Source organism: Acromyrmex echinatior, chromosome 15 (genome assembly GCF_024713525.1).
Source record: "Acromyrmex echinatior isolate Ae372 chromosome 15, ASM2471352v2, whole genome shotgun sequence".
NCBI lineage: Eukaryota > Metazoa > Arthropoda > Insecta > Hymenoptera > Formicidae > Acromyrmex > Acromyrmex echinatior.
In genome coordinates, this window is record NC_141866.1 from 198,910 (window position 1) to 220,507 (window position 21,598).

The 21,598-nt window shown below is 35.5% G+C and overlaps 1 pseudogene; it reads right to left on the minus strand.

Moving 5' to 3' along the window:
• Positions 1 to 10,415: 10,415 nt before the first annotated feature.
• LOC147907167 (uncharacterized) lies at positions 10,416 to 11,232 on the minus strand (annotated as a pseudogene).
• Between the last annotated feature and the right edge of the window lie 10,366 nt (positions 11,233 to 21,598).

Below are 21,598 nucleotides of genomic sequence, written 5' to 3' on the forward strand. Positions count from 1 at the left end.
CTAACAGTTCTTTTACCTGTCTGTCTATTTATTTCTTCTTTATGAATTTGCGGAAATCTGTATTGTCGCGTATTTATAGATCGATCATCCGTTACAGATGTATATTTGATATTGTAATATATTTGTTACTTCTCTCCACGGATGTGAAATCTGTCCTGGCTGTCAGTTTCGTTATACTTATTTTTTCCTAGAAACTTAAGTGCTCTAAACGCAACAATTTTGTAATTTCCGTGAGTCTATCCTTTCCGATTTCTTCCGATACGACTAAGTATTCGCATGAAATATTTTTCGTAGGTTCGTTTCGACATTCCTATTCAGTTCTTTCCTTGTGTTTTGACTTATATTTACGCATGAATCTATCATTTCTTAAGATTGATTTTGTGTAGACACTAGGATTTTAGAAGATGGTTTATTTTTCCTGGAATTACGAACATTTATATAAGGATTATATGATTGCATTATTTCTAAAAGTTCGATAGTAATATGAGAGGAATGATTTTAATGATTATCATTTTTTGTGTGTATTCCAATCCTTGGTAATTTAATTTTTTTGAGGTAGAGTTCTTTTCTGTGCTCCCTTTGATTTGAATTGCATTGCATAGTAAGACTTGATTATTTACCTCCTTGCAATCGACAGGAATTTTACAAGGAAGTATGGAAACTTTCCTCTGCAATTCCAGAATTATTTAATTCTTCAGGAGGGGTTTGGTAATTTCCTTTTCCAAGGAATTTATTTAGAATTTCAGGAGAGGTTTGGTAACTTTCCTCTCCAAAATTTTCTGGATTTTCAGAAGAGCCTTGGTAACTTCCCTCTCCAAAATTTTCTGGATTATTTAAATTTTCAGGAGAGCTTTGATAACTTCCCTCTCCAAAATTTTTTGAATTATTTAAATTTTCAGGAGAGGTTTGTAATTTCCCTCTCCAAGGATTTTGGATTCTAAGATTTCGGAGAAGATATAGAAATATTCCCCTCGATGAATATTTGGAATAGAATTTTTTCTTGGTTTTTTAATTCTTCTCATTAATTTATTCTCATCAAATACCTCAAAATTTTCATTTATTTATTTTTCTATTACTCTTGTCTCCTGTCAGAATGTCTCCGTTCGTAATTCCGCCATTATTGGAACTGGCATTATTACTAAAGCCTTAGAAATGAATTTGGATATCTCTTGGATGAGTAATACAACTTTGTTCATTTGCAATTTCATTTTGATTATCACGCATTTCAGTGTTTGAGCTATCGTTGTCAAATAATTCATTCAGAGATTTGAAGCGCAAGGTTGGTATTTGTACCTGAACTTCTTCGTCTAATGTGCTTATGATGTTTAAATATGCTTTTCCAGAAACATTTTCTACTATTGTATCTTCTAGGTAAATTCCGTGCTATTTTTAATTTCGGTACATATCCTATTTTTATCTCCGGGTTTCCTATTCTCACATAAAATAAAGATTCTAATCGTGATGATGCGATGATGGTTTCTAGTGAAAAGAAAGGTATATTAACTCCTGATACATCTAAATATCCCTTCGCGTAATCAATTTTCCAGGAGATCTGTTTGAAGAAATCATTATCTAATATTCCGGATTGTGAGATTGGAAAATCACATGATGAAAGGTAATCTTTTCTCCAAAGAGGTGTAAAATTATTTCTCCAAGCGTATAAATATTCGTTTATGCCATTTAATTTTTGAATATTGTTATAATTGACAATACTGTACTCTTTAAGTATAAAGATTTCCTTGATTATGTTTGGTCCGGAAAAGTTTACCGTTCAGGTAAACTTTTGCGAGTCAACGCCACACATAGCTTTTATGTTAGATACCGGTACCGGATGGTAGAAACGCGACTATGCTTGTGGAGGTTCATAGTTACAGGACGTATTTCTAACGCGTTTTTGCCTAGTAGTCTTTTTTCGATGTCGACGAGTGTGAGACTCCCGTTCGGACCCCTGTGTCACACCCGACTTCGAGGGGTAGCCGGAGTTTCCCTGTTCATTTATCTTTCTTCGGTTATTGCTTGCGATTTGTAATTCACAAGTTTCGAGGAGATGCCCTTGCCCTTTACAATAATACCGGCAGAATAATGAGTCTGAGGATGGAGCTATCTTAGATCGACAATCTTTAGCATTATGTTCAAAATTATTACAGATTTGACAGACAATTTTTATTTTATTAACTGCGTTATGTTGCTCATTCTGTTTTTTTCCAGCAATTATTAGCTGAATGACTGGCTTATCACACCACTGACAGATTACAGGAGATTTATTCTGATTATTGTTATTATTGGTTGTTCGATAACTTTTAGCGTTATGCCCTGATCTAGAACATATTTGACAAATAATATTATTTCCCTGCAAAATGTTAATGAATTTTCGTGCTTGAGGATCACGAAGTCGACATTTGTCAGCGCTGTGTCCGCGTTTCTTGCAGATTTGACATATTAAAATCTCTGTTCCAAAATTTGTTAATTTTCTACAGTTTGAAGCTAAATATCCTTCTTTATAACAAATCTGACAGGTTTCTTGTAATTTATTCGTATTCAGTACTTTACTCGATGTACTTTCTTGATTATGTCGCAAATCTGTCGAATGGAATTCTCTTTATATTCGTAACGCATCGGCTACCGTTTCTTGAACGCCTAAATTTCTTGTTATTCTTTGCTCAATTTCTGGTTTTAATCTTTTCATAAAACACTTACACATGTCTTTTTTTAAAGATGATTTAATACTTTGATCAAAAAGGGCATTTCCCGAAATTTTATGGGCTTCCATTATTTGTTTTCCTAAAATCTTTACCCGATTCGCGTATGTGATTATGTCCTCCTCATTCTGTTGATAAATACGGCCTAACTCGCCTTGCAGCTGGTATATATTTTTTGAAGCGCCATAAACTTATTTTACATATTTGATTAATTGTGCCACACTGTTAAAGTCCTGATCTTATATAGTGCGACGCTTCACCCACAATTCTCGTCCTTATGATTTTTGTGAATTGCGATTCAACTTCATCCGGTAATATGGATTTTGCTTCCTCGCATCACTCGATAAAGTAGTAAAGGAATGTTTTTGCCGTCGAAACAGGGTACGGCTTCATACAGCGTATTTTAAGGTAGCAAATAAATTTTGATACGTCATTGTTTCATCAGGTCCCGATTTAGGGATGGCCACAACTGTTTTACGTTTACTTTCAGACGTGATACCACCGAATTCGCGCGCTGATTGAGTGATTATGTCCTCTGCGTCGGCGGAACCGTCAAACACAAGAGTTTTACAATTATCTGAAATTTTTGATTCAATCAAAGAGAATCCCGCCGTTTCAGACTTAGATTCAAAGGATTTGAGGGGAGTAGAAGTGTTAATGTGTTTTGTGTACTCGATTTTAACTTATTCAGATTTTCTATAGCAGTCTTGTAAAGGCTTTCTACTTCAGATTTATCGCCAGAATTTCTCATATTCATTCCCGTCTCCTAAGATTGCACTTGTATCCCGGACGAGCCTCCAAAAATTCATTTGGTCTGTTATGTCCAAACCCTTGGAAATTTGGTCAATGAGGGAGAATGGAGAGAGTATGGAAGGATGGTTAGATTCAATTTCATAAGTATACGCGCAGAGGCGAACATCTGTCAGTCGTACACACCTTTTCAGTCCCGGAATATGGGTCAACGTCCCGAAGGGACGCTATGACACTTGTTGGAACAATGCGAATGTCGGTCCTACTTTTTGGGTCAAGGAACTTAATCCTTTTGACCTCGGACTGGACCTCGTGCGATCTCAGATATTTAAGGGGAAAGGAATGCGAGTGGTTCAAATAAATAAAAGCTGGGAATCTTCATTTATAATATAAATGATTTACATTTATTTTATTAGGAGTACAAATTAGTTCGGTTTTCCAAAAGATGGCTCCGACTGTTGTGAATGGTTCATAGTGACAGCTGATTTTGGCGTTTTCAGAGAGGTTAGACATCTGCTAATAATATTCAGTTTATATCGCTTTGAGTTTCATACAAAACCTTGATTTTTACTTTGAAATATCGAATTTTGTGTTAACCAAGCAGCATTTGCGGAAGGTTCTAAATTTTCTGCTTTAATTGGAAGAAAAGTGCAGCTGAAGCCCATCGAATGCTTGTCGAAGTTTATGGTGACACTGCTCCAACTGATAAATGGAGGGAATGGTTTCGACGTTTCAAGGATGGAGATTTCAACGTTGAAGATAAGCCTCGCTCTGGACAGCCAAAAAAATTCGAAGGCAAAGAATTAGAGGCATTACTCGAAGAAGATCAGAGTCAAATGCAAGAGGAGCTTGCAGAATCATTGGTAGTAATTCAACAAGCCGTTTCTGCACGATTGAGAGCCATGGGAATAATTCAAAAACAAGGAAATTGGGTGCCTTATGAACTGAAACCGAGAGACATTGAAAGGCGATTTTTCACTTGCGAACAGCTGATTCAAAGACAACAAAGAAAGGGTTTTTTGCATCGGATTGTGACTGTGGAGATAAGAAGTGGATATTCTACGACAACCTCAAGAAGAAAAAATACTACGCTAAGCCCGGTCAATCGTTGCAATATCAACACCATCGACCTCAATATCAACACCAAAGCCAAATATTCATGGTTCGAAGATTATACTGTGTCTGGTGGGACCAAAAGGATGTTGTTTACTATGAGCTGTTGGCGATTCTATTACATTAAAGGGTGATCGGTATCGGCTACAATTGATTCGTTTGAACCGTGCATGCGAGAAAAACGGCCGGAATACGAGCAAAGACATGATAAAGTTATTTTTCTTCATGACAACGCTCGGCCTCATGTCGCAAAAGTCGTAAAAAAATATTTGGAAACGCTCAAATGGGATGTTTTACCGCACCCGCCATATTCTTCGGACATTGCTCCTTCTGATTACTGGTTGTTCTGAAGGATGCAGCACGATTTGGCAAGTCATCGATTCACTTCTTTCGCAGAAATCGAAAATTGACTTCAAAATTGGATCGCCTCCAAAGACGAGTCATTTTTTTTAGATGGAATTCGAAAATTGCCTGAAAGATGGGAAAAAGTAGTAGCCAGCGATGGATAATACATTCATTTTGTTTTGAAATAAATGCATTTTTGAACATAAAAAACGGACCGAACTAATTTGTACTCCCAATATAAAAAAAAATTAAGGTTATAGAGAATAAAAAAATTAAGGTTATATATACATATTTATATAAATATTATATATACAATAAGAAAAAAAATTTATCATTATTCATGTAATTACAATCGATTTGTTTATGATAAAAAAGTTAAAATTTATATAATTATAACAAATGTGATTTATAAATCCAAAATTTAACAAAAAGAGCGTAAAATTTAAATTACGAGTATTAACGTAATTATATATTAAATATCATAAAGAAGATCTTGTGCTATGGTTTTATGCTCTTCTTTTGGTTAAAAGTTAAAATTTAGTTATGGAAGTGTGTGTGTGTGTGTGTGTGTGTGTGTGTGTGTGTGTTCTTATACGGGGAAAGTGAGCTATGTTGTAACATGTTTGTCATAATTTTGGACACAGTTAACTGCACTCCATGCAGATCGCTTGAAATTTCATATAAGATATATACTATGTATTATAAAAATGATATATTACATTATACAGGGTCCGGCAAAATGATCTCCCACATTTTAATCTTTAATAAAAACGCCATTGTAAATGCTATTTAGATTTTATTTTTATTAACTGAAAATTTATGCTATGCCATTTGTTTTTATTGAGTTTTGAAAATTACAGAGTCCAAGTGGCGACCATTTTTTTCGATACACATTCGAAGCTGATTTCTAAAAGTTTCCATCACTCGAGCAATAATTTGAGGCGATATTCCTGTAATTTCTTGGCGTATTGCTGCTTTCAATTCGTCAATGGTTCGGGGGTGGTGTTGAAAAACCTTCGTTTTCAGGTAGCCCCAAAGGAAAAAGTCGCATGGGGCAAGATCGGGTGAACGCGCAGGCCACCCAACGTCTCCACGTAACGAGATTTGTGTCGTAATCACAGATTCGTTACTTTTCATAAATGTTTCGATAACGAAGGCACGATGCTTGCCCGTCCAATTCATGACGACAACTGAAATGGCAAGGCGCGAGCTATCAACCGACTACGCTAAGCTGCCCCTCTCTTCAGTGGTTCGGGGACAGTGGCGGTGCAAAATGTGGGAGATCATTTTGCCGGACCCTGTATAAGGGATGTGTGTTTTCCATTTGGTGACACAAGTGTGTTCTATCAGTGCGTACAGAACATTTATTATTTTGCAATTACTGTATATATCTATCATATACATATATATATTTATATGTATATATATATATGTATATTTATATGTATATGTATATTTATATGTATATGTATATTAAATAATACAACGTTACACGTACTAATTGCTCTATGTTTTTATGCTAAATGATGCTATCAAATAATTTTATTTTGTAGCATCCTTTAGCATAAAAACATAGCAATTAGTACTTGTAACATTGGTGATATGTCTTTCTCATGTCCTGCTCCAGAAGATAACCTTTTTTCAAGCCTATTTTTGAGCCTACAAATCGCACTGCTTCTTTAGATAATCGGAACCCAATTTCGAAATTCAATTTCAATAACGGTTTCAAACGGATCTATCTTGTTACGGAAAACTGGTGACCTTCTCTCTTGTATTTGCGGCTTGTATGGTCGTAAAGTATCGCTACAAACACTTTGAAGTATTTGATGAATCAATTAGAAGAAAGAATTTTACAAAACTAAACCAATTAAAAAAACGTTTCAAAGCATCGCGTTGACCGTATCCCGAATTACATTTTGCATTTCCCATACTTCGTTGATCACACGATTGTATTCCATCTTTTCTGGCAGAATTTGTTAGTGTATCTAAACATGTCCCTTACCACTTTTATCGCACACTATTAAGATTTTGAGATGTTAGCGCATTATTAAGACTTATTAGTGATTCTGAATATTTTTGTCATAAACACGCATGATTATCGATAATACTTATCATTGCGCTTAGAATACGAGCACTAATAAAAGCTCTAAAGCTGGTTCTACATTAGTTGCAAGTTTGTTGCGACAGTCAATCTGGAGTTTGCATTTTGAAATCAACGCTTCAAATTGTCGCTACAAACTTGCGATTAGCTTGCAACTAATATAGAACCGGACTATGAATATCGGCTATAGTCCTCTATAGGAATCCATAAAAAAACTTATGGGCAATTTGCAGCAAGGCACGCTTGTAAAATAACATGATGGAAGGTCGACCACACTGCTTAAGCGTTGAGAAAATAATTTTTTATTTCAGAAGAGAAGCACGTGGCCTTTGACTATAAACACATGGGCCAGTATTCAGAACGCGCTTACAACGATGTTAGCGCGCTAATATACTATAATTTACGTTACGTATATTATAGAATTTCAGAGATAAAAGCGAGCTTTTATCGATAAAAGCACATTCTGAATACGGGCCATGGACTGTCAGTAGCCAACTTCAGACGTGTCGCCAAGCTGGAAAATTAAGCTCCGCCTCGAAGAGTAATTTTCTGGAGCTTTGACCCTGTATATGCACGTTTCTATTGAACTGGGACAGATGTATTTCTCGACTTGGATGTTGCAATTTGCATCATCGTTTTTTAAACATTGTTTCTTTAACATCATTTTTAACAATATGTATTGTTTTATAAATGAGTGTAAGTCATCGACGTATAAGCGTAAGCATGTCGAGAACAAACTAGCTTTGCTGTTTTACAAGTAAGTTATTTATTTGTAACCTGCAGGCTGTTTTTTATCAATTGTAAACAGATATTCAGTATATTCCAATTATGTATTTAATTTCGTGTTTCATGTAATTATTTCCAAAATATGGTTTATAATTTTCATTATGCATATTAACTTGGAATCTGTAGTTCGGTGATATAATGATATAAAATTGATATTTTTGCAGATTTCCAAAGAATCCAGAGTTAAAACAGCAGTGGCTGGATGTTATATATAAACTGAATCATCAAGAATGTGCCCCGCAATTATCGAAGTACGCAGCAATTTGTATTCGACATTTTGATGACACTTTTATCGAAGAATTTGATTTCAGCGAAGTACGACTGAAAAAAAATTCTGTGCCATCAATATTTCTAAATGTATTGGATAGAAAAAGGTAATGTATATGTCATCGTAAGAAGTATGAATGCATTTGTATAATTTTTTAAATATATTATGAAAAGAATGTATGAGTATTATATATGAACATTTTTAAATATTAAAAGTAATAAATGAGGAAATGGGCGCCTCCTCTGCTACTACTGTCCTTGGAGTCGTCGTGACTACTGTTGCCACTGCTCCCTTTCGGTGGCTGCTCCTCTGTTTCCCTTGCTGGTGGGCACCTTGGCTCGCCTGGTCAGTTGCCGGAGCTTGGTGTGGCAAGCTTGGTTTACAGCTCATGTAGATATTCTCTCGGACGCCATGCGGTGTCGCTCCTCGGTTCCGCCTTATATGGCCTTATATTATTTTTCTTGCGTACGGGTTTGTCGCGTCAGCCCTCTGGGAGCTGTACTCACGGATCGCGTCTCGCGAGTGCTTGCGAGAAAATTCCTCGTAGCGCGCTTGCGCGTCCGTTGTGTATACGTCGGATTAGGCGTTGTGTTGGCGCTTGTAGCCGTCACAGGGCTCCCGATGGTGGTGGAGCCTCTTATGTATGAGTGAACCAGAGGTTTTGTTTGTCTCCTGCTTCTAGTCGTGGCCGGAGCCGGTACTGGAGCCTTCCCTTCTCCATCTATAGTATCTTCCAGCGTGTATGTTGGTTTGAGGCGGTCTATTGAGATGCGACTGGCTCCACTCTGATTTTTAGCTTGTATGTTTTCTTGTCTCTCTGGAGGACCTCATACGACCCGTCGTATGTCCCTGTTGGCGTGTATCTTAGGAACACTTTGGGAGTCTCTATGTCCTTGCAAACGAACATCAGTTTTTGTCCGTGTCTCCAGATCTTCAGGCGTAGTTGCTTCATAGCCTGTTTTAATGTCTCCAGGTATTCATGTCCTTCTTGTTTCTTGATTGGTATGTCTGTTAGGAACTGCCCTAGTAGTCTTATCGGCTCTCCTAGGATTAGCTCTGCTGATGTAGGTCTTCTCTCGTCCCCCATTAATATTACTGGGAGGACATCTGTCCACCTCTCGTTCTGATGGCTTCTTATGGCGTCTTTCAGTTGTTGGTGAAAGCGTTCTATCATTCCGTTTGACTGGGGATGATTGTCGTTCTCCAATCCAGTCAACTGTTTGAAGAGATCTGCCTCGAATTATCGGCTTTGATCTGAGTTATCCTTTGCGCAACTCTGAATCTTATTATCCTTTCTCAAAAAAGGTGTTTTACTATTATCTCCGCCGTTATATCTGCTACTGGTATTGCTTCTAGCCAGCGTGTGAAGCGGTCGATTATTGTTAGGCAGTACCGAAAGTTTTCTGCGCTTAATAGCGGTCCGACGAGATCTATATGTATCTGTATGTGCTCGAACCGTCTTGTTGGCCCTACTATGTTTCCAATTGGCTTTGTATTGTGTCTTGTTGTCTTTGCCTTTTGACACTGTGTGCATGCCCGTGTCCATTGTCTGATTCTTATCTATGTTTGACTAGATAAATCTGTTTGCCACTAGCTTTGCTGTTGCTTTGACCCCCGGGTAAGCTAGGCCGTGTAGTAATTGATGTGCTATCGGATGTTCACGAGATAAGGTCTTGCTATTGGTGTGCTAGTGTCGCAGTATATGGCTGCTTCTGAGCCTGGGTACTTTTTGCAACTAAAGTCTTTGGGTGTCTTCCAGTATAATTCGCTGTCCTCTTTTTACGCTTGCGCCAGCTTCTCGAAGTCTATTCTTTTTTGGATACCTTCGATTCGGGATAAGCGTCTGCTATGACGTTGTCGCTGCCTACTATGTGCCGTATGTCGGTTGTGAATTGGCTGATAAATTCCTTGTCGCTGTGAGTTGCACAGTGGATCCTGGTTAAATGCAAAGATCAGTGGTCTGTCATGATGCTGAATTAACGCCCTTCCCTTTTGTGTCGGAAGTGTCTCACTGCTACGTATATCGCCAGGAGTTCTCTATCGTATGAGTTGTGCCTCTGGCGTGTTTGATGCTATTAAGATGTCTATGTATGCATAACAGTAATCTAGGTTTTGTAATATTCCATTGATGAATATCTGGAATGTTTGTGCTGGATTCCGAAGTCCGAACGGCATGTATTTAAACTCGAACATGCCAAATGGCGTCGTGATCGTTGTTTTTGGTATGTCCTGCGGATGTATCGGAATTTTATTGTACGCTCGGATCAGATCTAGCGTGGAAAAGATCTTCTTTCCGTGTAGCGTTTGCGCGAAGTCTTCTAGATTGGATATTGGTCCGATATTGTCCTCGCATTTAGTCTTCTATAGTCGTTACATAATCGTCACTCTTCGTTTCTTTTTGGGCACTATGTGTAATGGTGATGACTATGGGCTTTTTGATGCTTGGATGATTCCCTCTCGCAGCATTAGCTTGAATTCCGTTTTGGCTGCCTTTAGCTTGTCTGGTGCCAATTTTCGAGGTCTGCATGCCTCCGATGACTTAGTATTGTCTGTATACAGTATACTTTATATAGTGTTTCGTATATAGTGTTGTCTTTATATAGTGTTGTCTGTGGCCCTGTTGTAGCCAACACTTAGGTGGCTTTATTTCCGATCTCGTGGATTCTATCGGTCTGCTCTGCAATACTGTTAAAGTTGTCTTCACTCCGGGTGGATAATATCGCCTGTGTCTGGGCGGGTAGACGTCCCAGCCATAAGGTGCGTAATAGCTTCTCTGTTACTGCCATACCTGCCAAGGTTACTAGGTGTTGTAAAAACTGTGACGGTTTCCTGTTTTCCATTTCTTCCGTCTCTAAAAGTTGGCGTATTCTGTGTTCTTGTGAATCTGTCAATCATTATATGAGCGCCTTCTTTTAGACTTCGTACTTCTTGTTGCTAGGGGGATTGACGATATCCTTGACTTCTCGCGCTTGTCTCGGTTCTATCTTCGAGAGAACGAGGATGTATTTCTCATGGTCGCTCGCCATCTTGCATAACTCGAATTGGCCTTCTATCTGCGCGAATTATAGTTCGGGTTCCTCTGGCCAGAACGGTGGGATCCACATTACGACCTTATTTGCCTGCAGATTTTCCTCGATTATTATCGACGTATCTTCTTCAATCATGGCCATTGTATCACGTCGGTGTCATTGTATTACGTCGGGGTCACCAGTTTGGCGATTTTTACTGGTCGATCGTCACCGTCGGCATCTACTGCTCGCCGTGCGCTAGGAGAATGGCTAGGAATCGGCTTACAACTAATGTAGAACCGGTTTTAGGCACGGTCCAGTGCCACTGCGATAATCTGCCTAATCTCGATTCGTAGAATAATTTGGAAACTTAGAGCCTATATCGTCAAGATAAGAATTTCTTGTATCTAACATCGCGAATCGAGAACACCGTTTACGAGTCAGCTTCCCCTCAACGTCTTGTATAATGCATAAACGATCATTTAACATCTAGTGTGACATCGTGTAAGCAAGACCAAATATATTTGTTATCTTTTCTTGTTATAAATTCTGCATATTTTATTGTCGCCCTCATTTTCCAGAACAGAAGACATCCTCCCGGTCACGAACCACCCTCTTTACCAATTTCGTGAACAGTCGATTATTCGGACCGTCTGTAATTTTGTAGAGATCTTTGGAATTCACGTCAAATCTTCGAGCTATTTCTGAGAAAGAATGGCATGCTCTCTCGTGCCTGGCGCCCAATATTCGGTGTTGAGAGTAAGAATAATTGGAGTCTGTTAGATTAATGGATATTACCAGCTCTAAATGGAGAGTGGTGACTGGAGAAATTGTAAAGACTTACGATTACGAATGCGCGACGAAGATTTTGCATCACGCTCATGAGTGCGGTCGCAATATATCAGTAATTTTTTACATTTGTCCAAACTCAATTTCTTCTAAAACAAATAACGCGAAAATTATTTTTTTAATTATTTTTCATGTCTTTTTATTATTATTATTAATTTCATTCACACTAAAAAGTCATTTTACAAAAAAAAGAAGTATGTATAATATGAACATTTATAAATATATTTTGTATGTAATTAGATATATATATTTATGAATATTTATACTTGTTCATGTATATATTTATACATATTTATATACATATATTCATGAAAAAGTTTTTACTGGATCGTTTGACAGTTAATACATTTTATTTGTATCAAATTGTGAACGTATGATGGTCCAACATGAAATAAATGTTTAGAAAATATTTCTTCAAGTCATTATCTTAAATGAACAATTGATGTAAAAAATATATTTAATAAACGTTAAATAAGCATTAAAAAATATTTTTTCGAAATGCTGTTTCAAATGAATAATTAATGTAAAACAAATATTTAATTAACATTAAAACACGTTTAAAAAATATTACTTCTAAACATTATTTCAAACAAAAAATTAGTGTAAAATTTACATTTAATAAATGTTAAATAAACGTTTAAAAAATATTTCTTCCAAACATCATTTCAAATGAATAATTGATATAAAATGAACGTTTAATTAACTGAACATTAAATGAACATTTAAAAAATGTTTTTTTCATTATTATTTGAAATAAAAAATTAATGTAAAACAAACATTTTATAAATGTTGAATAAACGTTCAAAAAATGTTTTTTGGACTGTTATTTCAGACGAAAAATTAATGTAAAACAAACATTTAATAATGTTAAATAAATGTTTAAAAATATTTCTTCCTTTCTGAAAAATATCATTTAAAATAAATAATTGATGTAAAATGAACGTTTAATTAATGTTAAATAAACATTTAAAAAATGTTTCTTCAGTGTATCATTGTAAACAAAAAAATTAGTGTTAAATTAACATTTAATAAATGTTAAATAAATATTTAAGTATAAATTCATTCGTAAAGACTCTTTACTAATCACAAAGAAAATAGATAAAATAGGGCAATAGGAGTCAGGCGCGGTAATAGTTGCGCAAAACAAACAATGTGGATACAACTCAAAAGTCTTTATTAAATAACTCGCTTACATGGTTTGGCTCATTTTTTATTTTCTCTTCGGAGACAAATCAATTTTATAATTACAATACCTACAAACTAATTCGTTCCAGTGAGCCACCTTCATATATTTACGGAAATTTTAATATTAAAAAATTTTAACGACAATCTAAATTGTGTTCAAATTTAGGACAAAATTATTTAAAAAATCGAACGAATTTTTATATCACAATAAGAAGGAAGCTCACAACAACGAAGATTCATAAACAATTATGTTCTATTAATTTAATCACAACCTCACTCGTCAGTGTCAAAATTGTTTAAATCAGAATTAACTTTTAAATTTAGTTGCAATTAAGGGCGTTTCTTGGAAAAATAATTTAATATGTTCGATTGTAATCTGAAAGGAAATCAAATACCAAGTCAAAAGTTTCAAATAAAATGATCTTAATACAATGAATGAATGACACTGACTAACTGGCAATTCAACAACTTCGACATTTATAGCTCATCAACAATTGGAAAATAAGCCTTGGGAAGCCCCTCCATATCCTGCAGATATGGAGATTACGCGTCTATTTCCTGATGTACAGTAGCTCCGAAACCAATCTCTTTCTATACTAAGGTTTTTCGTCCAAATTACAATGTTTTTCCAATCGAATTCGTGGCCCTCCTGCAATTGGTAGTCAGTTATGACAGAGTGATTGTGTTCCATTGAATGATGCTTGTGCTCAGCGATTCTTGTCTTCAGCTTCTTGTCTTCCCATGTAACTTGCACCGCAGTTTTTACAACACTGTTTCCAGTTGACTTAAAGTCGACTTTAACTATGAGTCGACTATTTGCTGACTACTAGCTAAGTAGTTGACTTTTAACAGTAGACTATAAGTTGTCTATTTGCTAGCTATAATATTAGTCGACTATGTTTTATTCGATCGTAAGATGACAAAAGCTCTATTCTTCACGCACGCACGCACACACCTACATATGTACACACGTACGCACACAAAATATTTTATTATTAAAGTTAAAAAGATTAAAAAGGCCAAGAAATTAATGAACAATTCAATATTGTGAAAAATTATTTTAATGTTAAATAATTATTATATTGTACGCATTAAATAATTATTATATTATATACGTTTCGAACTTCACAGATTTTTTTTATAATTTTGAGCTATATGCATATATATATTAGGTGTTGGAATTAATTCGTAGCGTTTTTTAATGAAAGAATGTTATTTATTTCACATGAGCATTAAAAAATACATTAATGAAAGTACTTCCCATCACTTGTAAAACGCTACGAATTAATTCCAACACCTAATATATATATATATATATATATATTTATATATGATCGTTTATGAAATAATAATAAAAAAAGATTCATTAACTACACTTTGTTTATTATACAATATAATAAAAAAAATGTGTTTTATATATATGTATATATATTTATATATATTATATATATATATATATATACATATATATAAAACACATTTTATATATATATATATATAAATTATTATATACAATATTATATACATATATATATTATATACAAATTATTGCGCAATAATAAGTCGAGTGAACGCGCGTATTCGGCTATCTTTAAACCTTAATATCTCGTTAATTACTACGAGCATTACAAAATGGTACAGGATTTTTCTACTCAGTTTAATCCACTCTACCTGCTCGGGACGAGTGGGGCCGTATATTCATGCCACCCTGTATATACATATATTGTTTGGAGGCGCACCTTATTTTTTGATCGCGACAATAATTTGTATCGAGATCGAAGTTGTGGCGTTTCGCGCGCGATAACATCACGCGTGACGCAAATTATCGCGAGGCGTCGCATCCAACGGAAGCCACGCATTATGCGCCGTACACCTCCCGAAAGTCGCTAATCGCGAGAGGCGCCTTAGTGGAAGACGGCCAATTGAGCACATACAACTCACCTCAACCTCACAACTCAACCAATTATTTAAACTAAATTGTTAAAATAAAATCTCGATGTTTCTGGATTGTTTCTTTGTGGCGTCATTTTCTTCAAATCAAATCTAACATTTTCGAGAACAATCCAGAAGTACACGAGTATAAAAAGAGAAGAGACAGCCTCTCTGCGTTCTTTTTTCAAGAAAGTTATCTGTGTGAGTACGTTCAATAATCAGTGTGCTTTTCCTCCATGTTCGCTCACGCTCGAATTCTTGCCGCTTAAATTTGCAAAATCTGAAACGCGAAATTCAGAGTTATGCGCTAAAGTGTAAAATTCTTGCGGAGTTGCTGACTCCAGACGTAAAAACTCAAGTAATCTAAAAAAGTAATTTTATTACAACTGTCTGTATTATATTTGTATTTATAGTTGTGAAGTGGAATAAAAAATTGTTTGTATGTGAATTAATCTACTTGCGTGTTCAATTCTCGCCTTACTCCATCTCATTTGCTATAATATATATATATATATATATATATATATATATATATGTATATGTATATTATATAATTGTGCACGAAAAAGAGAAAAATATAATTTTTAATATTATTGTTATTGTTTGTAACGCTGATATCACCTTGTATGGAAGGTTCGCTCGCAAAGGCGTGTAAAAACGACTCTCTTTATTGTAATAATTTAAACTTTATCGAATTAAAATTTGCTCGAAGCGGGCGGTAGGCGGTGCTCGTAATCGATAATTGATGCGTTCGATTAGATGCGTGCACAGGTAACTCGCACGACGTTGAATAATTTCTCGCAGCCCATTAAAGAATGTGTATTGCGAGCAGCAATGAGGCAAATCTCGCTGGAAACTCAGGTAATTCTCGCGCACTGAATGCCTTCGTGTATGCATATATCAGTAACAATACTTGACAAAATACAGCGTTGATATGCGATAAAACTTCGGTGTGGTTCGCATTCAATATTCGGGATAAGATTCGTTAAGCACGAATTTTGATCAATGATCCGTATTGATCGGGAACTGAACTTTCGCACGCAGACCATGTACGCGATAGTCAACTTTTCGCGCAAAGGGGGGTCGCGTGCCATCTGAGATAGAAAGCGTGATTAAAACAGGAGCAAAATACATTCATGTTTTGAATGAAATGTCGGCCGCAGTTGTGATTGAACGGGAACGGCTTGGTATCTCTGAGTTGTTTACTTATCATTCCCGAGAATATTTAATAACGATGATTCCGAACAATTATATATACGATATACAGGGTATTTGGAAAATAATGATAAATCTTCGCACAGGGGCAGAGTAGACTAAACTGAGAAGAAAAATAGAGAGATAAGAATTGTTAATTTTCTTCTCATAGAGCTTTAAGAAATTTTTAGAATTTTTATCAACCTTAGTACTACATTTTCTTATATTTACCAACATGAGAAAATACGGTATTAAAAAATTCTGAAAAAATTCGTAGAGTTCCATGAGAAAAAAATAAACTATTTTTTATCTCTTGTAGTTTTTTTGTAAAGTTGATAATATTTAAGTAAAAAATTATTGAAAATTTTCGGCAATTTTCGGCAATTTTTTACAATTAATATCTTGTTAACTATTGCGAAAATTGCAAAATAGAGAACTTTTCCTTTCAATTTAATCTATTCTGTCCCTATGCGACAGATTTATCAATATTTTCTAAACACTATATATATATATATATATAATTCCCATGACAACGCATCGCTGTCATAGATCAGCCAGAGAGAACTGTACATCTAACTGCTAATTAAATTAAGGCGAACAAGAGTATTTAAAGAACGCGTCAAATGCGCCCTGTCGTTGTGAATGCAATGGGATGCGTTCGGGGATCGCTCTGTCAGTGCTGGTCAGCGATACCGTGTCAATCAAAGATAGAACGCCTGTTGACAGCGCCCTTTCTGAATGCATCCAAGGTGCTTTTATATGACAGCGTCAAGCGTTGAGCGTCGAGCATTATAAGCTTGCTTTCATCAATTTTGATCAAGTGCTTCACCAGCTGTTTTTAGCGAATAGTAATCTCATGACGTTCGACGCTTGACGTTGAATTTTGACTCTCTCATGTATTAACATCTTTAAAGGAAATATAGTCCATAGATAGGCTGACATATACGATTGGCAGGTGCGATATATACGGATATACGGATAGAACTTATGTTGCGTGCGTGCGTGCGTGCGTGCGTGCGTGCGTGCGTGCGTGCGTGCGTGCGTGCGTGCGTGCGTGCGTGCGTGCGTGCGTGCGTGCGTGCGTGCGTGCGTGCGTGCGTGCGTGCGTGCGTGCGTGCGTGCGTGCGTGCGTGCGTGCGTGCGTGCGTGCGTGCGTGCGTGCGTGCGTGCGTGCGTGCGTGCGTGCGTGCGTGCGTGCGTGCGTGCGTGCGTGCGTGCGTGCGTGCGTGCGTGCGTGCGTGCGTGCGTGCGTGCGTGCGTGCGTGCGTGCGTGCGTGCGTGCGTGCGTGCGTGCGTGCGTGCGTGCGTGCGTGCGTGCGTGCGTGCGTGCGTGCGTGCGTGCGTGCGTGCGTGCGTGCGTGCGTGCGTGCGTGCGTGCGTGCGTGCGTGCGTGCGTGCGTGCGTGCGTGCGTGCGTGCGTGCGTGCGTGCGTGCGTGCGTGCGTGCGTGCGTGCGTGCGTGCGTGCGTGCGTGCGTGCGTGCGTGCGTGCGTGCGTGCGTGCGTGCGTGCGTGCGTGCGTGCGTGCGTGCGTGCGTGCGTGCGTGCGTGCGTGCGTGCGTGCGTGCGTGCGTGCGTGCGTGCGTGCGTGCGTGCGTGCGTGCGTGCGTGCGTGCGTGCGTGCGTGCGTGCGTGCGTGCGTGCGTGCGTGCGTGCGTGCGTGCGTGCGTGCGTGCGTGCACCGAAGTTTCCGACTCTGAGTCGTCTGTAGTATCGAAATTTCAATTAAATGCAATATAGCCTTTTTCTTGCAAGAGTTCGAAGTTTCAAGAATAACTAATTCATCAAGTCGCAAGAAATGATATTTTGTGTACATATTCAGCCTCGTCTATAATAGTCGCACAGGTTGTGTCGCATGTCGCGAGTAGTAGCATCACAGGAAAATTTATTGCATGCCTCAAAAGTGTCGCTAAATGAGTGTCTATAAAATCGGTTCTACATTAGTTGCAAGCTGATCGCAAGTTTGTTGCGACAGTTGCCAATATAAAGCGTTGATTTCAAAATGCAAGCTTCATTGGCTGTCGCAATAAACTTGCGATCGGCTTGCAACTAATGTAGAATCGGCTTAATAATTATAACAATTATAACAATTGTTTGCACGCAATTCGACAATAAATTCTAAATAAACGTCAACTTGTTGTGCTGTAATTGGCTGAGCTCATGCCTGTCGCAGTCGCAGAAAGTTGAAGTTGGCTCAACTTCGTATGACAAGAGCTCTTGCTATGATAATCATGCAACTAAATGCGACATTTCTGCGACATTTCATATGACATGCGACACAGCTTGTGCGACTATTGTAGACGAGATTTTAAACTTTTCTTCTCTTCAGGAGGAAAGAAGAGGAAGAAAGATAAACGCCCAGCAAATGAGCATGGATTAAAATGGATTAAAATTTTTTTTAATGCGTACTTTAAATCCATGAAAATGGATTGAATGGATTAGATTCGAACTGACATTAGTTTAATATTCGAAAAAAATAAACATTCATATTTAAGGGTTACAAATTTTATTCTTAGGACATTTATAATAATTATACCTAAAATTAATTACTTCAAATTGATATTTAAAAACGCACCTTAGTGAGATTCGAATCTGGAACCTCTGGATTATGAATCTTTTACGTTATCCGCTACATCACTTCTTCAATTGGTAAAGATGTTATTCATTCTCAACGTCAATTACAACCAGCTAAACCAGCTAGTAACGAAATTATAGATATAATAAAAATATCATCATTTAACAGATATAATAAAGTATAAACAATTTACATTACTACGACAACATTGGGTTTGGATTATTTAATCTCGCTTGGCCGATGTTGCGCGCCATGATTAGCTAATATTGAGGCTGTGTTCGCCCCAAATTTGATTTATTCACATCGATCATTCATTTTACTACTAATCAAAAGAATATAATTCAATTATTTTTACATTACAACTTTTTTGAATTTAGTTGGATTAAAACGAAAAATTTCCTATTTATAATTTTAAATAATTTAAGTAGCATTTATGGTCCATTTTTTAATAAAAATTTTTTTTATTCAATTAGATTGAAAAACTGCATTTCATATTCAGAATATTGAATTGAGCAGTATTCACGTTGCACAAAAATTGCTTATATTATTTTTGAATTTAACTGAATTAAAAAAACTGTACTTTCTATTCACAATTCTGAATTGAGTAGTATTCACGATTACATAGAAAATGCTAATATTATTTTCAGATTGTAAGGCATAGAGATACGCTTTATGCAATTCCTATAAATGAATAAAAATGCATTCAGGATTGAAAAGGCATAGACATTTGCTTTATACAATTCCTTTAAATGAATAAAAATATATTCAAGATTGAAAAGGATTTATTTTAGCATTCATAAATCCGTATTTTTGAAAATATGAATCCATTTTAATCCATTGAATTCATTTTCGTTTGCTGGGCGGATACTCGTGGACAAACTATTATTCATGGACAAGATATTATAATTATATTCATTTCGTTCATTTTTTTTTCATGTCCATTTCATTATTTTTTCATCTTTTTCTAGAATCGGTTATCAAAACAAAAAACACTATAAATGCTGAAGTGGAAAGATACATGCAAAAGTGGGTGCGATGGCCCGGCGATAGAATAAGAGCAATGCAATATAAAAAATATATTTTATACAGATGCAATATATATGATAATATATATTATATAATATATAATATATAATATATAGATTGATGCAAAAATATTATCAGTTTTTTCTGTTTTAAATTTTTTGATGCTTTATTCTATTATAAATATATAGTAATTTAAATTATATTTATGTCCATATAAATAAATATCATTTTAAAGCGCAGATTCCGCTCTACTTATTTATACATGTCAATAACGATTTTTATTTCGGTTAATAAAATATGCTATGAGTTGAAATATTATTTAAAGCTGAAGATTAGAAACTGACATTATTTTTGCATCAACCTAATAGATTAAAAATATAGTTACTATAGGTATAATTAAAAATATATATTTATATACATTCATGCTGCCATGTATTAATGCATATGCTTTATACAGGATATCCCATAACAATTAATTAATATTTCAGGGAGTGAACAAGGATGAAATTTTGAACTAAAAGTTCTTTTGCCAATTTTAGCTCAGACTTGATTTATTTATTTATTTATTAAATATATATATAATATACAATATGAAAAATTAGAATAATTTTCAATTAATTAGAATAAGTTTCAATCGGGATAATGCATAGCAAGCGCGAGGAGTCATATGACATACCCATGGTATGCTCCTACATACTCCATCTGCGTGTTGATTGCGATCAACTTTAATCGTTAATAACTCGGTAAGTAATGGTCTAAGTCAAAATTAGCAAAGGAACTTTTAGTTCAAAATTTTATCTTCTTTCATTCTCTGAAATATTAATTAACTGTTGTGGGACACCCCGTGTACATGTCAGTTGATGTGAAGAATATTATCTAATCTTCAGTAGTTAAAAGATTAAACCCGAGATCGAGAAATCTGGATTGAACTCTTGCTGACATAATATTTATCACAATAAGTTCTTTATATTTTATACATAAGATGCTAGTATAATGCTAGTAGCAAATTGATCGAAAATTAATTTGTGAGATTATTATAATATTATTTCAAACGTTACGAAATAAAATATATGTTATATGAAATATATAAAAGAGTAGAAATATTTATCACAACATCTAATTTTGATCGCTTATAAAAACTTTTTGTACTTAAATGAGAAAATATACGTAATATATAAGAAAATGTATATTTTGTATTGCATTATTTTGTCTATTTTATTTTATCTGCGTATATTAATTTAATTCTATTTTTTTGTATGAACATTTCCAAAAACTTGGGTAATTTATTATAGAACAATATTAATATCGCTAATAATTATATTAAAATATTTAGTATATAAATTATTATATATTATAATTATTATATATTATATAAATTATTATATAAATTTTTTCAAAATGTTCATTCCTGTATAACTGATTATGTTGTTTTATATGACAATAAGAGTTTACATGAGTATATTGTGCTTCTCTGGAAAATAAAATTTATTATAATAAAACCTCCCACCAAAATTGATAATGAGTTACCGAATAATCAATTTCTGGATAGTTTAATGTTTTCACTTCTGTGTTAATTTATTGGGCATTGATAACTATGAGATATCTTTCAGTCATCAATGCTCAATAACTTAACAAAGAAGTGGAACATTAACCAGAAGTTATTCGATAATTTGTCAATTTTAGTTAATTGGATTAATAATAATTGATTATTTTCGAGACAATAGTCAATTACACAAATAGTCACAACTATTAGTCGATATTCAGATTTG